The sequence below is a fragment of the Nothobranchius furzeri genome, chromosome 6 (genome assembly GCF_043380555.1).
Source record: "Nothobranchius furzeri strain GRZ-AD chromosome 6, NfurGRZ-RIMD1, whole genome shotgun sequence".
NCBI lineage: Eukaryota > Metazoa > Chordata > Actinopteri > Cyprinodontiformes > Nothobranchiidae > Nothobranchius > Nothobranchius furzeri.
Window position 1 is genome coordinate 44,338,508 of NC_091746.1, and position 12,791 is coordinate 44,351,298.

General features: G+C 40.4%; 1 protein-coding gene across 4 annotated transcripts in view; it reads left to right on the plus strand.

The window, feature by feature from the left end:
• The window catches only part of cntfr (ciliary neurotrophic factor receptor), a 335,019-nt gene that overhangs the window by 23,105 nt on the left and 299,123 nt on the right, over positions 1-12,791 (plus strand). Inside the window, exon 1 of one of the 4 annotated variants that reach the window (XM_054744201.2) lies at positions 6,082-6,196. The exons of the other annotated variants lie outside the window; for them this stretch is intronic. The gene's annotated coding sequence lies outside the window, so the exon portion shown is untranslated. Of the gene's footprint in view, positions 1-6,081; positions 6,197-12,791 lie in introns of those variants that run through there. 4 annotated transcript variants of the gene reach the window in all.

Sequence of the window (12,791 nt, forward strand, 5' to 3'; positions counted from 1 at the left end):
AACAGGAACTCAGGAACATATTAGCTATGCTGCACCTGTCTGCTAGCCTGGCCTGCCCGACTCATGCTCTGTTGGATTCTACACAGAGAACCAGTCTGGTTGCTCACAGGCAGAGAGGCGCATGAGGGGCGGGACTAGCCAGCTCAAAAATAACCTGTCAGAAAAAAGGCAGAAATGCCAACTAAATCACTGTAGTTGTTTAGCTGTAGTCAAATGGCGTCTGGCGACGGCTCAAGCATCTTTCTTTAGAAGAAAGGCTTTTAGCGCTTCTTTTTTATTTGGGGGGGGGGGGGGGGTAAATACATGTCCAAGTCATTTAGAATAGAGGAGAGAGCTGCAGCAAACTCCGCTTCAGACGCCATCTTTGTTGTTCATGAGAGACTGAGTGTTGCGGTGTGTGATGTATACGCTGCTCAGCGCTGATTGGCTTGGTTATAATTTTCAGGGGGCGGGGTTATGAGTTCCCAGACCCAATGCTTCCCATAAGGAAGCATGGGGCTGGCTGGCCAGGCTACTGGTCTGCATCAGCCGAGACAGATTTTACCTGTTATCCAATATGTTCTCGAGCTCCACATAAAGATTGCATTATGAACCTAAACAGAATTATTTCTGCAATCGCTGCTCAACAAGACAACCCAATTTGTGTCTGTTTAGTAGTCAAATAATTCAATTTTGAATGCAAATTCCAGTTCTTTACTTTGTGCTTTACTAAATTATGTGATCTGAGGTAGTCTGGGCTTTTCACGTTCAGTGCTGTGCAGCCATACATAAAGTTGGTCCTGATAGATTTGGAAAGCAGTGGGCTAGAGGGTGCTGTTTTTCATGTTTATTGACTCTGAGCTTCCACTCTAATCCTATAACACAAAAACAAATGTGAGACTTCGACAACTGCTTAAATTATTTAAGGAACAGAACACACCTGTGGCACATTTGGAAACAGGGCATGCTTAGGGGAAATACATTATCAGTGGGGGTGTTTGAGACTGGCATCCATCATGGACAATCAAATCAGCTTCTCTAAGTTCCTTTAAAAACTACAGTATGCACCCTCTGCATAAGTCACACTGACAGATTCAATTGTTAGTGAATGCACTGAAGTTGCTGGGGGGTATTTGCTCAAAATAAATAGGAAAAATTAAAGAAAATAAATCCTGGCATCTAAATTGTAACTTTGTGAATTGAATAATATGATCATTTTTGTCCGTGTTATTCATTGCATTCAAACTTAAATGGTTTCTTTCTCATCAGCTTTCCTTCAGCTGATGCTACAAGTTTCAGTGACTTTAATACACATGAGCACATGGGAAGTGATGTCGGTTTCCAGTCAGTTTTTTTCTTAAATCAGAATTTTAATCTCTAGATCTTCTGAAATGACAATGGTCTGAAAATGGCAACGTTAACCATTAAAGCGCATAAAGTCTTGTTATGAGACTGAAACAGAGCAAGATGGCCACAGAGTTATCAGTATGTGTGCAATACCCAGCTGCACATTTGTATGTCTGTCTCCTTTATGCTGTTTCTTCTTGGAAACTCAATTTTCTATTTGTATTCATTATTTTAAAGTAATGCTGGGGGATGTTTCTGAATTTCAGTAAAGGACCGCCCTCTCCACTTTTTGAAAAAAATACACATGAGAGAGAACGCCCAGTTATCCTCGTGCACACTCTATTTACATGTAGCTGCCGGCCTTGCAGCTAACTTCTTTCAGCAGTAATCTGTAATTAATTTCTCCAAATAGCATGCCAAACTTTAGCTTACCTGTTGAGCAGAAAACTGGCGACAGTGGGAAGCCCAACCATTGCTTTGCGCAAATAAAATCTACCCAGCAACGAGCACATATGACGACAGCCATGCATGAATGGTTCATCAGAATGATTGACAAGTATGCAGACCAATGGTTCAGAGGATCCACCTGGAAGAAGAAGATCCTCTGCTTTACCTTTAATTGCTGAAGGTTACAATAACACAACTGCCTTTGTGTATTTACTTGTATTATTTCCTCCTATTCTTTAAGTTCATTTGCTGCCTAACAAGTAACTTTCTGCACAATGGACACAAATGAGAAGTCTATTTTATTCGATTCGATTTGATTCAATTCGAATCAAGTGAGTAAAATTTTGAGCTGAGGACAATCAAATTAAAGTATTGCATCTCAAAAAATCATAACAAAGAAGACATCCTACTAGCTTGGCGAGCCATCCTTTACATATGAATATATGGTTGGTCTATGTCCCATAGACAGCTCAGTCATAGGGCACAATCTACGGTTGTCTTTCAAACTGTCTCCTCATGCTTTTAAACAATGAACATTGTGACGTACTCACCACTATGCCAGCCAATAGGGCAGTCCGCCATACACTGTTGAAGACGATGCAAATACATCCTTTTTCTACATAAAGGTACCTCTGTCTTCTCTTGACTCAGAGAAATGCCAAAGTCTAAATGTCCCAAAGCTGATGCCAAAGTCGTATCAAAGGAGCCATCGCCATGTTTCGCTCAGTCGCACTAACATCTCGCCTCCATTGATTATATATTTGGTTGAAAAATGCTGTGTCTGTTGTCTTGATGTTTTATGTTCATTGAAACTTTTTATGGAGGACTCACTTAGAAATGAGATGGTTCATCTCAAGTGGCTGATCCTCCAAAATAAATAAATTGATACAGCACTGTGATTTACCCTGCTGAGGCTACAATGGAGCGTGAAAATGACACTTTTGCTGCTGCAAATTTGAACAATATTTATAATAATTTTCCTGCATTCCGAGGAAAGTTCTTCTCTTGTTGATTTAGGTGCTGCAACGAGTATAAAATGTGATCTTTCTTGCTTGAATGTTTTAGCCCAAACATTCTACTTAAAAACAAGCAGTTAAAACTTTGCTTCAAGAAATGTGACGAGGATAATAAAAACTAATATACTTTTGGAAAAAGAATTGATTTAGAGTTTTGGTATGGATTGCAAATGCTTTGCGTACACTTCAAAGGAATGCCTCATTAAAAATGTAAGCAGCAGAAGAGGAAAGCAATCTTCAGCTGGATGAAACTGAAGCAATCTGATTATATAGATGGAGTAGAAAGGAGAGCATAAAACACTGAATTAATTAGGGTGGAGATGTTTGGTCTTTTCTGGCAAACGTAGCAAAATTCTATCTTCAGAATGTGGAATCTTGAACAAAAGCCACATTCTTCTGATCAGTCTCCATGGCTTCCTTTTTTTTCAGCGATCTTTTACTCTGAAAGAAATAGCATATATGGCATGTGCATATTGTTGAATTAAATGTTTAGGAAACTGAGATTAAACTGCATGGAGAGAGTTGTACCAGATAAAAGGTTATTGATCAGCAGAGGCAAAGAAGAACAGAGACAATTTTGAGGACTGAAATGGTTCAATTACTTTTGTTCTTATTGACATGTTTTCAGCATGTCTGTTCTGTGCAATGACACGCTGTATTTCATGGCTTTAAGCTTCAATTGGTTGATTCGATCATGAAGTATATGTTTGCAGATGAGTGAAGCCAATGAAGTGCATAGCAAAGATCGGTCAGTAGTCGTTATGTGAACCATTATTGTGATGGGATAAGCAAATGGATGCAGCAAAGCTCCATCAATGGGAAAATGCAGTAATTGTGTCTGTGCTTATTCTACAACACAAGAATGACAGCCAAAGGACAAAAGGATCATACTGTAAAAAAGGAGGCCTGGGTTCACAACCCAGCCTGGGGTTTTTCTGCATGGAGTTTGCATGTTCTCCTTGTGCATGTGTGGGTTCTTTCCGGGTATTCTGGCTTCCTCCCACAGTCCAAAAACATGACTGTTAGGCTGATTGGTCTCTCTAAAATTCTCTCTTTTAAAAATCTCTCTAAACTGTCCCTAGATGAGTGTGTGTCCATGGTCATTTGTCCTGTGTTGCCCTGTGACGAACTGTCAACCTGTCCAGGGTGTACCCCACCTATTTGCCCGGAAACTGCTGGATTGGCACCAGCCCTCCTTTACCCTGTGTCAACAAATGGGTATGGAATATGGATGAATGGATGGATAATATTACCAAATTCTAGATTTGTTGTACAGTTAGATTCTATGAAAACAGGATTTTTTATAGAGGAAAAAGAGGAAAATCATCAACTGTATTGATGATAAAATTTTCGAATGTCTTTGTCCAATAACTCGAAAGCAAAATACCTTTTAAAGGATGTGCATTACGTAACTAGATATGACTAAGATCAGATGAAAACAATGAAATAATGGCACGTTTCCTGAAAGCAAATAGTATTTTAGGACTAATAGTATTTTTCACTCAACATAAAGGTGTAGTGAAACAAAAACACTGGACTTGCAGCCCAAGAAGTCAGGCCAGCAGACATAGACAGATAGAGATGTGAGATGAGTCAGGCCAACCAGATGGTCTAATGACCACAGAAAATATTACAGCTGGCAATCGTACACCAACATTAATGACACCAGTCATTAACAAGCTCTGCAGAGTCTGTGTGTGTGTGTGTGTGTGTGTGTGTGCATGTGTATTACACTTAGCTTTTCTCTTAATGTCAAGCAGCCTTTCTAATTATTGTGAAATTGCCAAAAGACGATGTTTCGATACATTTTAACCTCTACTGCGTAACGTGTAATCCTTAACTGTGTAGGTTAAGGTTAGCATTAAGCATTAGGGGCTGGAGTTGCATGCACATATCTATCAGGGTTGCTTGATACTAAGAACTAAGAGTATGACATCTATTTTTATTTACAGAAGAGTACTATCGTCAGTGCGGGTGAAAAAGTTAAGGGTTATTATGTCGCACTAACAAGATACTTTCCCAATAAAACATGAAACTTTCTCGTTAAAACGTGATATGAATCTCATTTTAATGACAAAGTTTCACGAAATAACGTCTTTCATAACTTGTAAAAATGAGAAAGCTCTAACGTGTGAAACGCAGACATCTCACAGGATGTTTGAATTGCTTCCAGAAGAAACAAAGTAAGATGGAGTCAGAGACAGCTTCTTTATATTTTTAAGAAGCAGCAATAGGTCAGAAGAGCATATTCATGGTTGGTGGTGGGAGGGACCGGTGGCGCCTGTGCTTGGCAGCCTCACCTCTGTCAGTGCGCCTCAGGGCAGCTGTGGCTACATAGTAGCTCATCACATCAGTGCGTAAATGTGTGTGTGAATAGATGAATGATACACTGTAGTGTAAAGTGCTTTGGAGTCCTCTGACTCTGAAAGGTGTTATACAAGTGCAGATTATCATCATCATCATTATTCCTTCACACTTTCGCCAGGTCATCCTCCACAACGGAGAACAGCCTGAGCCTTCACAATTTCTTGTCCAAGCAAAACTGTGGTTCTTCTGCTCTGATGTGCAGCTTTCAAACTTTGAAACCTTCTCACATTCACAAACGATATGCATATGAGCTGGTATTACACTAGCATGTTGTTTCTGTGTGGGAAGTCTGAGTGTTTTAATGTTATTTGCTCACAATTAAACACGATGGCCATTTTTCAATCCTCGATGACGCTAGTACGTTCTTGTGTACTAGACAAGTATGTTCTTGGCAAGGACACCAGAAAGTCTGTTCTACCAAGTATGGGAGGACTAGGACGGCGTTTGGAACAGAACCGTACAACGTTGTGTCCTGGCAAAAAGTGTTGCTTCTTGACATAAAAATAAAAGTCTACTTTGTTCCTTAAATAACAAAATAACAATGAAAACATATTATTTGTTTGATATTTGGCCCACTGTTGATCAAAATTATTAAAATTGTAGCATTTCCTTCTCTTTAATGAATAAAAAAGTTTATTTTTCATCAGAACAGAGCTACGGTGCTTTTATTTTGATAGTGGGTTATCTAATTAGCATTTTGAAGGATTGTGAAGAGTAAAACCCAAACACACACAGCAAAATTTACAGTTTACAAATGATTATTTATAATCAAAGACAACTTTATATTATTTTATTTATATTTCTAATATAAAACATCACAGTTATTAGCTTTCTCCTCTGACGTTTGGAGTTTAACGGTTTGCAATACAATGCGTTATGGGAAACTTTGCTGTCCTAGGTCTGCAGAAGGAAGCATTGATGCATCCTCAATACAATGGGCGGAGCAAGAACACGTCCGGGAACTTTGAGCGAACTTGCCATCATGCATCCTTAGGATTGGAACAGTCCTTGGGCCATCGTTGATGATGTTTCACAAGGATGTGAGTACACAAGTTCGGACAAGTATGCATACTGAGAAACAGCCAGCCTTTAGACATGAAGAGCTGTCATTCTGTTGCCTTGGTAATGGGGTGTGCTTGGCGCAGTCGGCAGAGAAGAGAGCTAGCGAGCGTAATTTGTTGATTCAAGCACCGTTGTTTGGTACTTTTACCCTGGTTGTTGTGGCGCTGCCGCTGCTATTCTTCCTGAAGGTTTGACATCAAGAACTGGAATAGCTGCCTCGTTCATTCTGAGTAGAACTCCAAAATGTATAACCACCATTCTACTGTTATAACCTTTCTCATTATTACGAGTTATGAAGCGTGTTATTTTGAGAAACATTCTCATTAAAATGAGATTTATATCATGTTGTAACGAGAAAGTTTCATGTTTTAAAGAGAACGTTTCTTGCTAAAATGAGATTTATATAACATTAAAATTTAAAAAAGCATTCTTGTCGTTACAAGGTGCTGATCCTTTATTTTTTTCCCACACTGACGGTAATGTGCTCCCGTAGGTATTAGCTGCGAAATATTTATTTTATCTCTTACTGTTATGTTTGTATGCAGTCAGTATTTTGATTATGTTCTTTTTAAAATTTTACACTTGCAATCTTCACCCTAATGAACTCCATGTATTTACTGTAGAATTGTAGTTTCTCTTTTGTTTCTGTTTCCCTCTTGGTTCTCTGTCTTTCCCTTCATTTGTCTCTCTCATCTCTCCTTTGTGTTTCTATATGAAATATTCCACCCAAGCCCCAACACATAATGAGAAACCACTGAACCGTGGATCCAACATGGAGGCTTTCCTCCCATCTGGTGGATGTGGGGGGTTTATGAGGAGGAGCGCAGAAGTCATGTAAAACATCTTCATGACCAGAGCACAACTGAAATAGTGCTGTGCAACAATATGTTTAGTTTGATCAAAGGAGAAGGAGATGGAAGAGGGGGTGATGAATGAAGCATAATGGATAAGCGGATAGACTTATGGGACGTAAAGGGACAAGGAAGGCATCGACAGGGTGATGGAAAGGAAAAGTTGTGGTGTGTCTTAAATAGCTTTCCTCAGTGGAGATAGTGATAACATTTGTTTATTGTTTTATAAGTAATTAATCCAACAACATGTACAATTTTTTGAAACAAAATTAAAAACAAAAGATCTTTAGTCAGACAAGATGAGCAGGGATCCAGCCTGAATCTGCTTTTTACGACTAATTATTTTATACGGAGTATTTCTGCAGACTACTCAAACACCCACCACTGGCTATTCACAGAGGTGTGTCTGGAGACCCTCCAGTACACTCCATTCACATATGATTGTTCTGCAAGATATCCTGGTTTTCATATTTTGATGTTTGCAGATAAACTGCTGTTGCTGGTAAAATCTCCAGCGACGAAGTGCAAAAGTAGAGGAGCTTGCTATTAGAAAGTGGTAGTGATGTTGGACCTCAGCTTGCACCCTTTTCCTCCTAAAACAGCTAAATACTCTGGCTTGCATGTCCTTTGACCTCACATGGGCAAAAAGCATACATAGCATATTTAAAAAGACTCACAACTCTATTTTTATTAATAAATAAATAAATAAAAAAGCTGAAAATTCTTCTTTTGCCAGTGTGGTTTTTCCATAACAGTCTTAACATGGGGCCTAATCTGAGGCTAATATACAGTGGATCTGCTCCCAAAAATGACCAACAACAGCTACTTCTCTCTAGAGAACCTCGATACCAGCAGCTGCAGATCCAGAAGAAGAAGAAGAAAATATCATTTCTATAGCGCCTCTCAAGATAAAAATCACGAGGCGCTTCACAAAAACAAAAAATGTTAAAATATGAAAAAGCATTTAGAAAATGTTTAAAAATATATTTAAAATGAACAAAAATAGGCAATTAGGATTTAAAAGAAAAAAATGTTAAGAGAGAGAGTCAACAGGAAAGAGGGAAATCAGTGGATCCTGAGGAAGGTGGAATAGGTGGGGAGAGTAGAATAAAGAGAGAGTGGTGAAGAAGGTCATACAAAAGCCAGCTTGAACAAGTGAGTCTTCAGCTGCTTTTTGAAGGAGACCACTGAGTCCACTAATCTCAGGTTCAGAGGGAGAGAGTTCCAGAGTCTGGGGGCCACAGCAGCAAATGATCTGTCACCTTTGGTCTCTAGCCTGGTGCGCTGCACAACCAGTAGGCTTTGATCACTGGACCTCAGGGACCTGCTGGGGGTGTAGGGACTAAGAAGATCACCAATGTAAGATGGTGCTTGTCCGTGTAAGGCCCTATAGACCAGAACCAGGATCTTGAAATGAACCCTGAAGTTGACTGGCAGCCAGTGAAGCTGGAGGAGAAGCGGGGTGATGTGGGTGTATTTGGAGGACTTGATCAGAAGCCGAGCACAGGCATTCTGAACCACCTGTAGACGGTTCAGGGAGGTTCTGCTCAGACACGTGAAAAGAGAGTTACAGTAGTCTAAGCGTGAGGAGATGAAGGTGTGGATAACTCTCTCAAGTTCAGAGCGAGACAGAATGGGACTCAGCTTAGCAACGTTCCTGAGATGGAAGAAGGAAGAGCGAACAAGAGAACTGACATGAGAATCCAGGGTGAGAGCTGGGTCAAAGGTCACGCCAAGATTCCTGACGGAAGGTTTGGTGTGGGAAGCAAGCTGACCAAGAGAGTCTCTGACTTTGGGAACCAGCTTGTCTGGGGCACAGATGAGGATCTCAGTCTTATCTTCATTCAGCTGAAGAAAGCTCCCAGCCATCCAGGTTTTGATAGAGTCTAAGCAGGTGTGTAACAGCTGCAGCTTAAACATCTCATGGAGCTTAAAGGAGATGTACAGTTGGATGTCATCTGCATAAAGATGGTAGGAGATTCCTTTGAAGGAGCTCAGGATGTGCTGAAGAGGAAGCAGATAGAGGAGGAAGAGAAGAGGCCCCAGCACAGAACCTTGTGGGACACCATGGGTAAGAGAGGTGGTGGAGGACCTAAACTTGGAGACGGCCACAGAAAAGGAGCGCTCAGAGAGATAAGAGGAGAACCACTCCAGAGCAGTTCCTGATAGGCCTACCCAGCCTCTCAGCCTCTCCAGTAGCAGGTGATGGTCAACAGTGTCAAAGGCTGCAGTCAGGTCCAGCAGGACCAGAACAGAACAGTCCCCTGCATCACTGTGAGTCAGAAGGTCATTAGAGACCCTAAGAAGAGCTGTTTCAGTAGAATGAGCTCTTCAAAAACCTGACTGGAAGCTATCATAGATGTTATGTTCATCAAGAGCAGCTGTGAGTTGTTTAGCCACAACCTTTTCCAAGATCTTGGAGATGAACGGAAGTTTAGAGATGGGTCTGAAGCTGCTATGGAGAGAGGGGTCGAGACTCGGTTTTTTAAGATGCGGTTGGATACAGCGTTCTTAAAGTAAGCAGGGAGCTGACCAGAAACCAGAGAAGCATTAATTATAGAGATCACGCTGGGACCGATGGACTGAAAAGCACTTTTAAACAAAGATGAGGGTAAGATGCCGAGGGGGCATGCAGAGGTCTTCATAGAGTTAACTAGTTTGGTTAACTCAGGCAAAGAAACAGGAGCAAAGCTATCTAGGATGATGGGCCTGGTTGGAGTCGGGGGAGGCAGCGATAAGGCTGAAGGAGAGATGCTAGATCTAACCTTATTGACTTTGTCCACAAAGAAAGACAGAAAGTTCTCACAGTCTGCAACAGAGTGGATGGAGGCTGTAGGAGAGGCAGGAGAGATGATGCTGCTGATGGTGTTAAACAGCACCTTGGGGTTCCCTCTGCTCTGGGACACCAGGTTGGAAAAATAGGAAAACCTAGCATCTCTGACTACAGAGTTAAAGGATGTCAGAAGATCCTTTAGGTGCAGCAGATGGACGTGGAGATGGGTTTTCTTCCACAAGCGCTCAATTTTTCTGCACTGGCGCTTTAGGCTGCGAAGGCTGTCATTAAACCACGGAGTAGGGTTCACTGCAGGAACTGATCTGGTTCTGACAGGACAGATGTTGTCCAGAATGGAGAGGCAGTGCTCGTTAAATTGAGAAGTTAAGGAATCTGGGTCGTTATCAGAAGAACAGGGTGGATCAAAAGCAGCAGAAAAATTTCTAGCTGTGCTCTCATTAAGAAAACGTGAACTAACCATACGGCCAGCCCAGAGCTCAGCCATCCAACTCCATTCAGGCACCAAATTGAGCAGCCACATTGCCAGAAATCATGGCTGACCAAAATTTTATTCACTAAAGCTGCAACACTCTTACTTAAAGGCCAAGTTAATTGAAACTTGAGTTTTTGATTTGTTATTTTTTAAATATGATCGGTCATTCTGAGTTTAACATGTGGGTTAAATATAAACAGGGAAACGCTCGGATTAGAAAAGCCAGTCAGTTGAACGTCAAAATGTCAAATTAGCTTTCATGACTCACCCATCTTGGCTTGCAATGGGGAGGCTGTAGTTGGTTTAGCGTCCAGAATGTCACTTTGAGCTGTCAAACTTGAACATGTGACTCAAGAAGCAATTTTGCAGATGTTTGAAATGGGTTGCAACACCATTGTCACCACGGCTCCTTAAGGGTTAAATCAGCTTGCTGTAAGGGCTGTCTTTAAAATTGCTCAATTAAAGCACTTCATGTTATTGTTGCAAGACTTTTTTGAGATCATTGTGACATCTATTGCATGTTCACCAAACGTAGAGTTATCATTCATTATGCAAAGTCACTTTTAATGGCTATTTTATCACATATTCTTTTTAATTGGCTTTAAATGACAATGATAAAGTGGTCTTTGTTGTAACTTTTACTTCTCCTGGTTAATATTACAGTTTTGTAGAATGTTTGGGTATATTGTGGTATATTAAACCTTTTTGGTTTGGTTTACCATTTGCCACAGTTGACACAAGGTGACTGTGCTCTGACCTAGTGTGAGTGTAACCTCCATGAGGCCACGGTGTGACTTTTACCTGCCTTTGTCCAGGAAATGCTTATGATGTTGTCATGGTATTCCTAACTGGTTATAGTTTGTGCTGATGGCTTATTGCTGTATTAAAAAAGGGCATAAGAGCCTTTGGGCCAAGACCCATCTGTACTTGTCCTTGGAAGACTCAGACATGAACTCATCATCACATATGAACCTGCACACATGCCAAGGAAATATGCACTCTGACTGAACATACACAGTTAAATCCACCCTGATGACATTTCCACACACATACTCATCACATGTTTTATAAGACCTTCCTGTTGGCTATTGCAGAAAATGAATGTCCAGCAGCTAGGGCTGTTAATTAACATTTATGGCTGGAGATGACCGCTGAATCATTAGACAGACTCTCACAGCCTTCACATCACAGCAACCAGGGTATAAAAATCCAATCTCTGTCCCTGACTATCTGCCAAAGTAATGATGGTGGATCATGATGTTGATTTGTTTCATAATCTGAATATAAACTGCACTGATCCCCTTTGGGAGTACAGTATGTCCCTGAGACAGTGTGTGTTCATGTGATGTTTACGTAGGCCTTTGGATATTTTGTGGAGGAAGAGTGTGGTGGTTAGTGCCATAAGAGATGAGAACAAAACTTGTATGGGTGTTTTTAGTTCTGTCTTACATCGTTGCTCCTTTGCAAACCTTCAAGAGCAAGTCAACCCCTACCAGAGTATAACTCCACTCCCACTTCATGTTTGAAAAATGCAACAAATGCTGTTGCCTGGCAGACCGAGAAGGCGGAGCTGCTAACAAATACACACACACAGGCTCACGACAGCATTGTGACATCATAATGTACCAGTTTACATCATAGCATACCTCTTAGCCAATAGCGGTGGCAGATTTAAATTAAAATGCAGTGCAGAGTTTTTACCTGACAACGGCACAACACTGCCAGTTTTAGGCAGAATATTTAAATTTGAACTAAGATGCACTGAAGTGCCAAATTATTGACGACACATGTCTGCAGCACGATTAAACACTCGTTTATTTAGTTTATCAGCAAAAAAAAGTTTATTTAGGGGTGACTTGATCTTTAAATATGTGTAGTAACAATTACACAATGCCCCAAACCACTAAATGCTCATTATTGTTGATGTAGTTGTTCTTGTTCTTTTTATTTTAAGAAAAAATAGATGATAATTAAATCTAAAGGTGTCCTTGTAATGAACTGCATACATGCTGTTTTTATGGTTTTATAACCAGCTAATCAGTTCACGCTAACCTAATGCATGATTATTGTCATGTAAAATTAAACTCGTTAGTAGTTTTTCTTGTTTAATTTGTTCAATAGCAGTTTCTTTAATTTGTTTTTTTTTATTTAGCTGACTTTTTCCAAAACCTTTTTCAAATCACACACTGTGCTATAATTCTGCTTGTTGTTATATTGAAACACACTAGCCTTTTACGAACTGTAGCAGTAGTAAAGGTCCTTCATTTCAGAAAAAGGATATGTTTTTCTTTTTCCTCTTTGACAAACTATGGTTGACCGCCCAATTGACTGATTAGTAATGAATATATCCTGTTGTTCATTTGCCTGATTGGTCCAAGCACTTTTCAGTTGCTTGCGGAGACAGTTGGCAAGACAACCTCACAACCAAGTTCTGTAAATGGGTCACAGCCAGACTA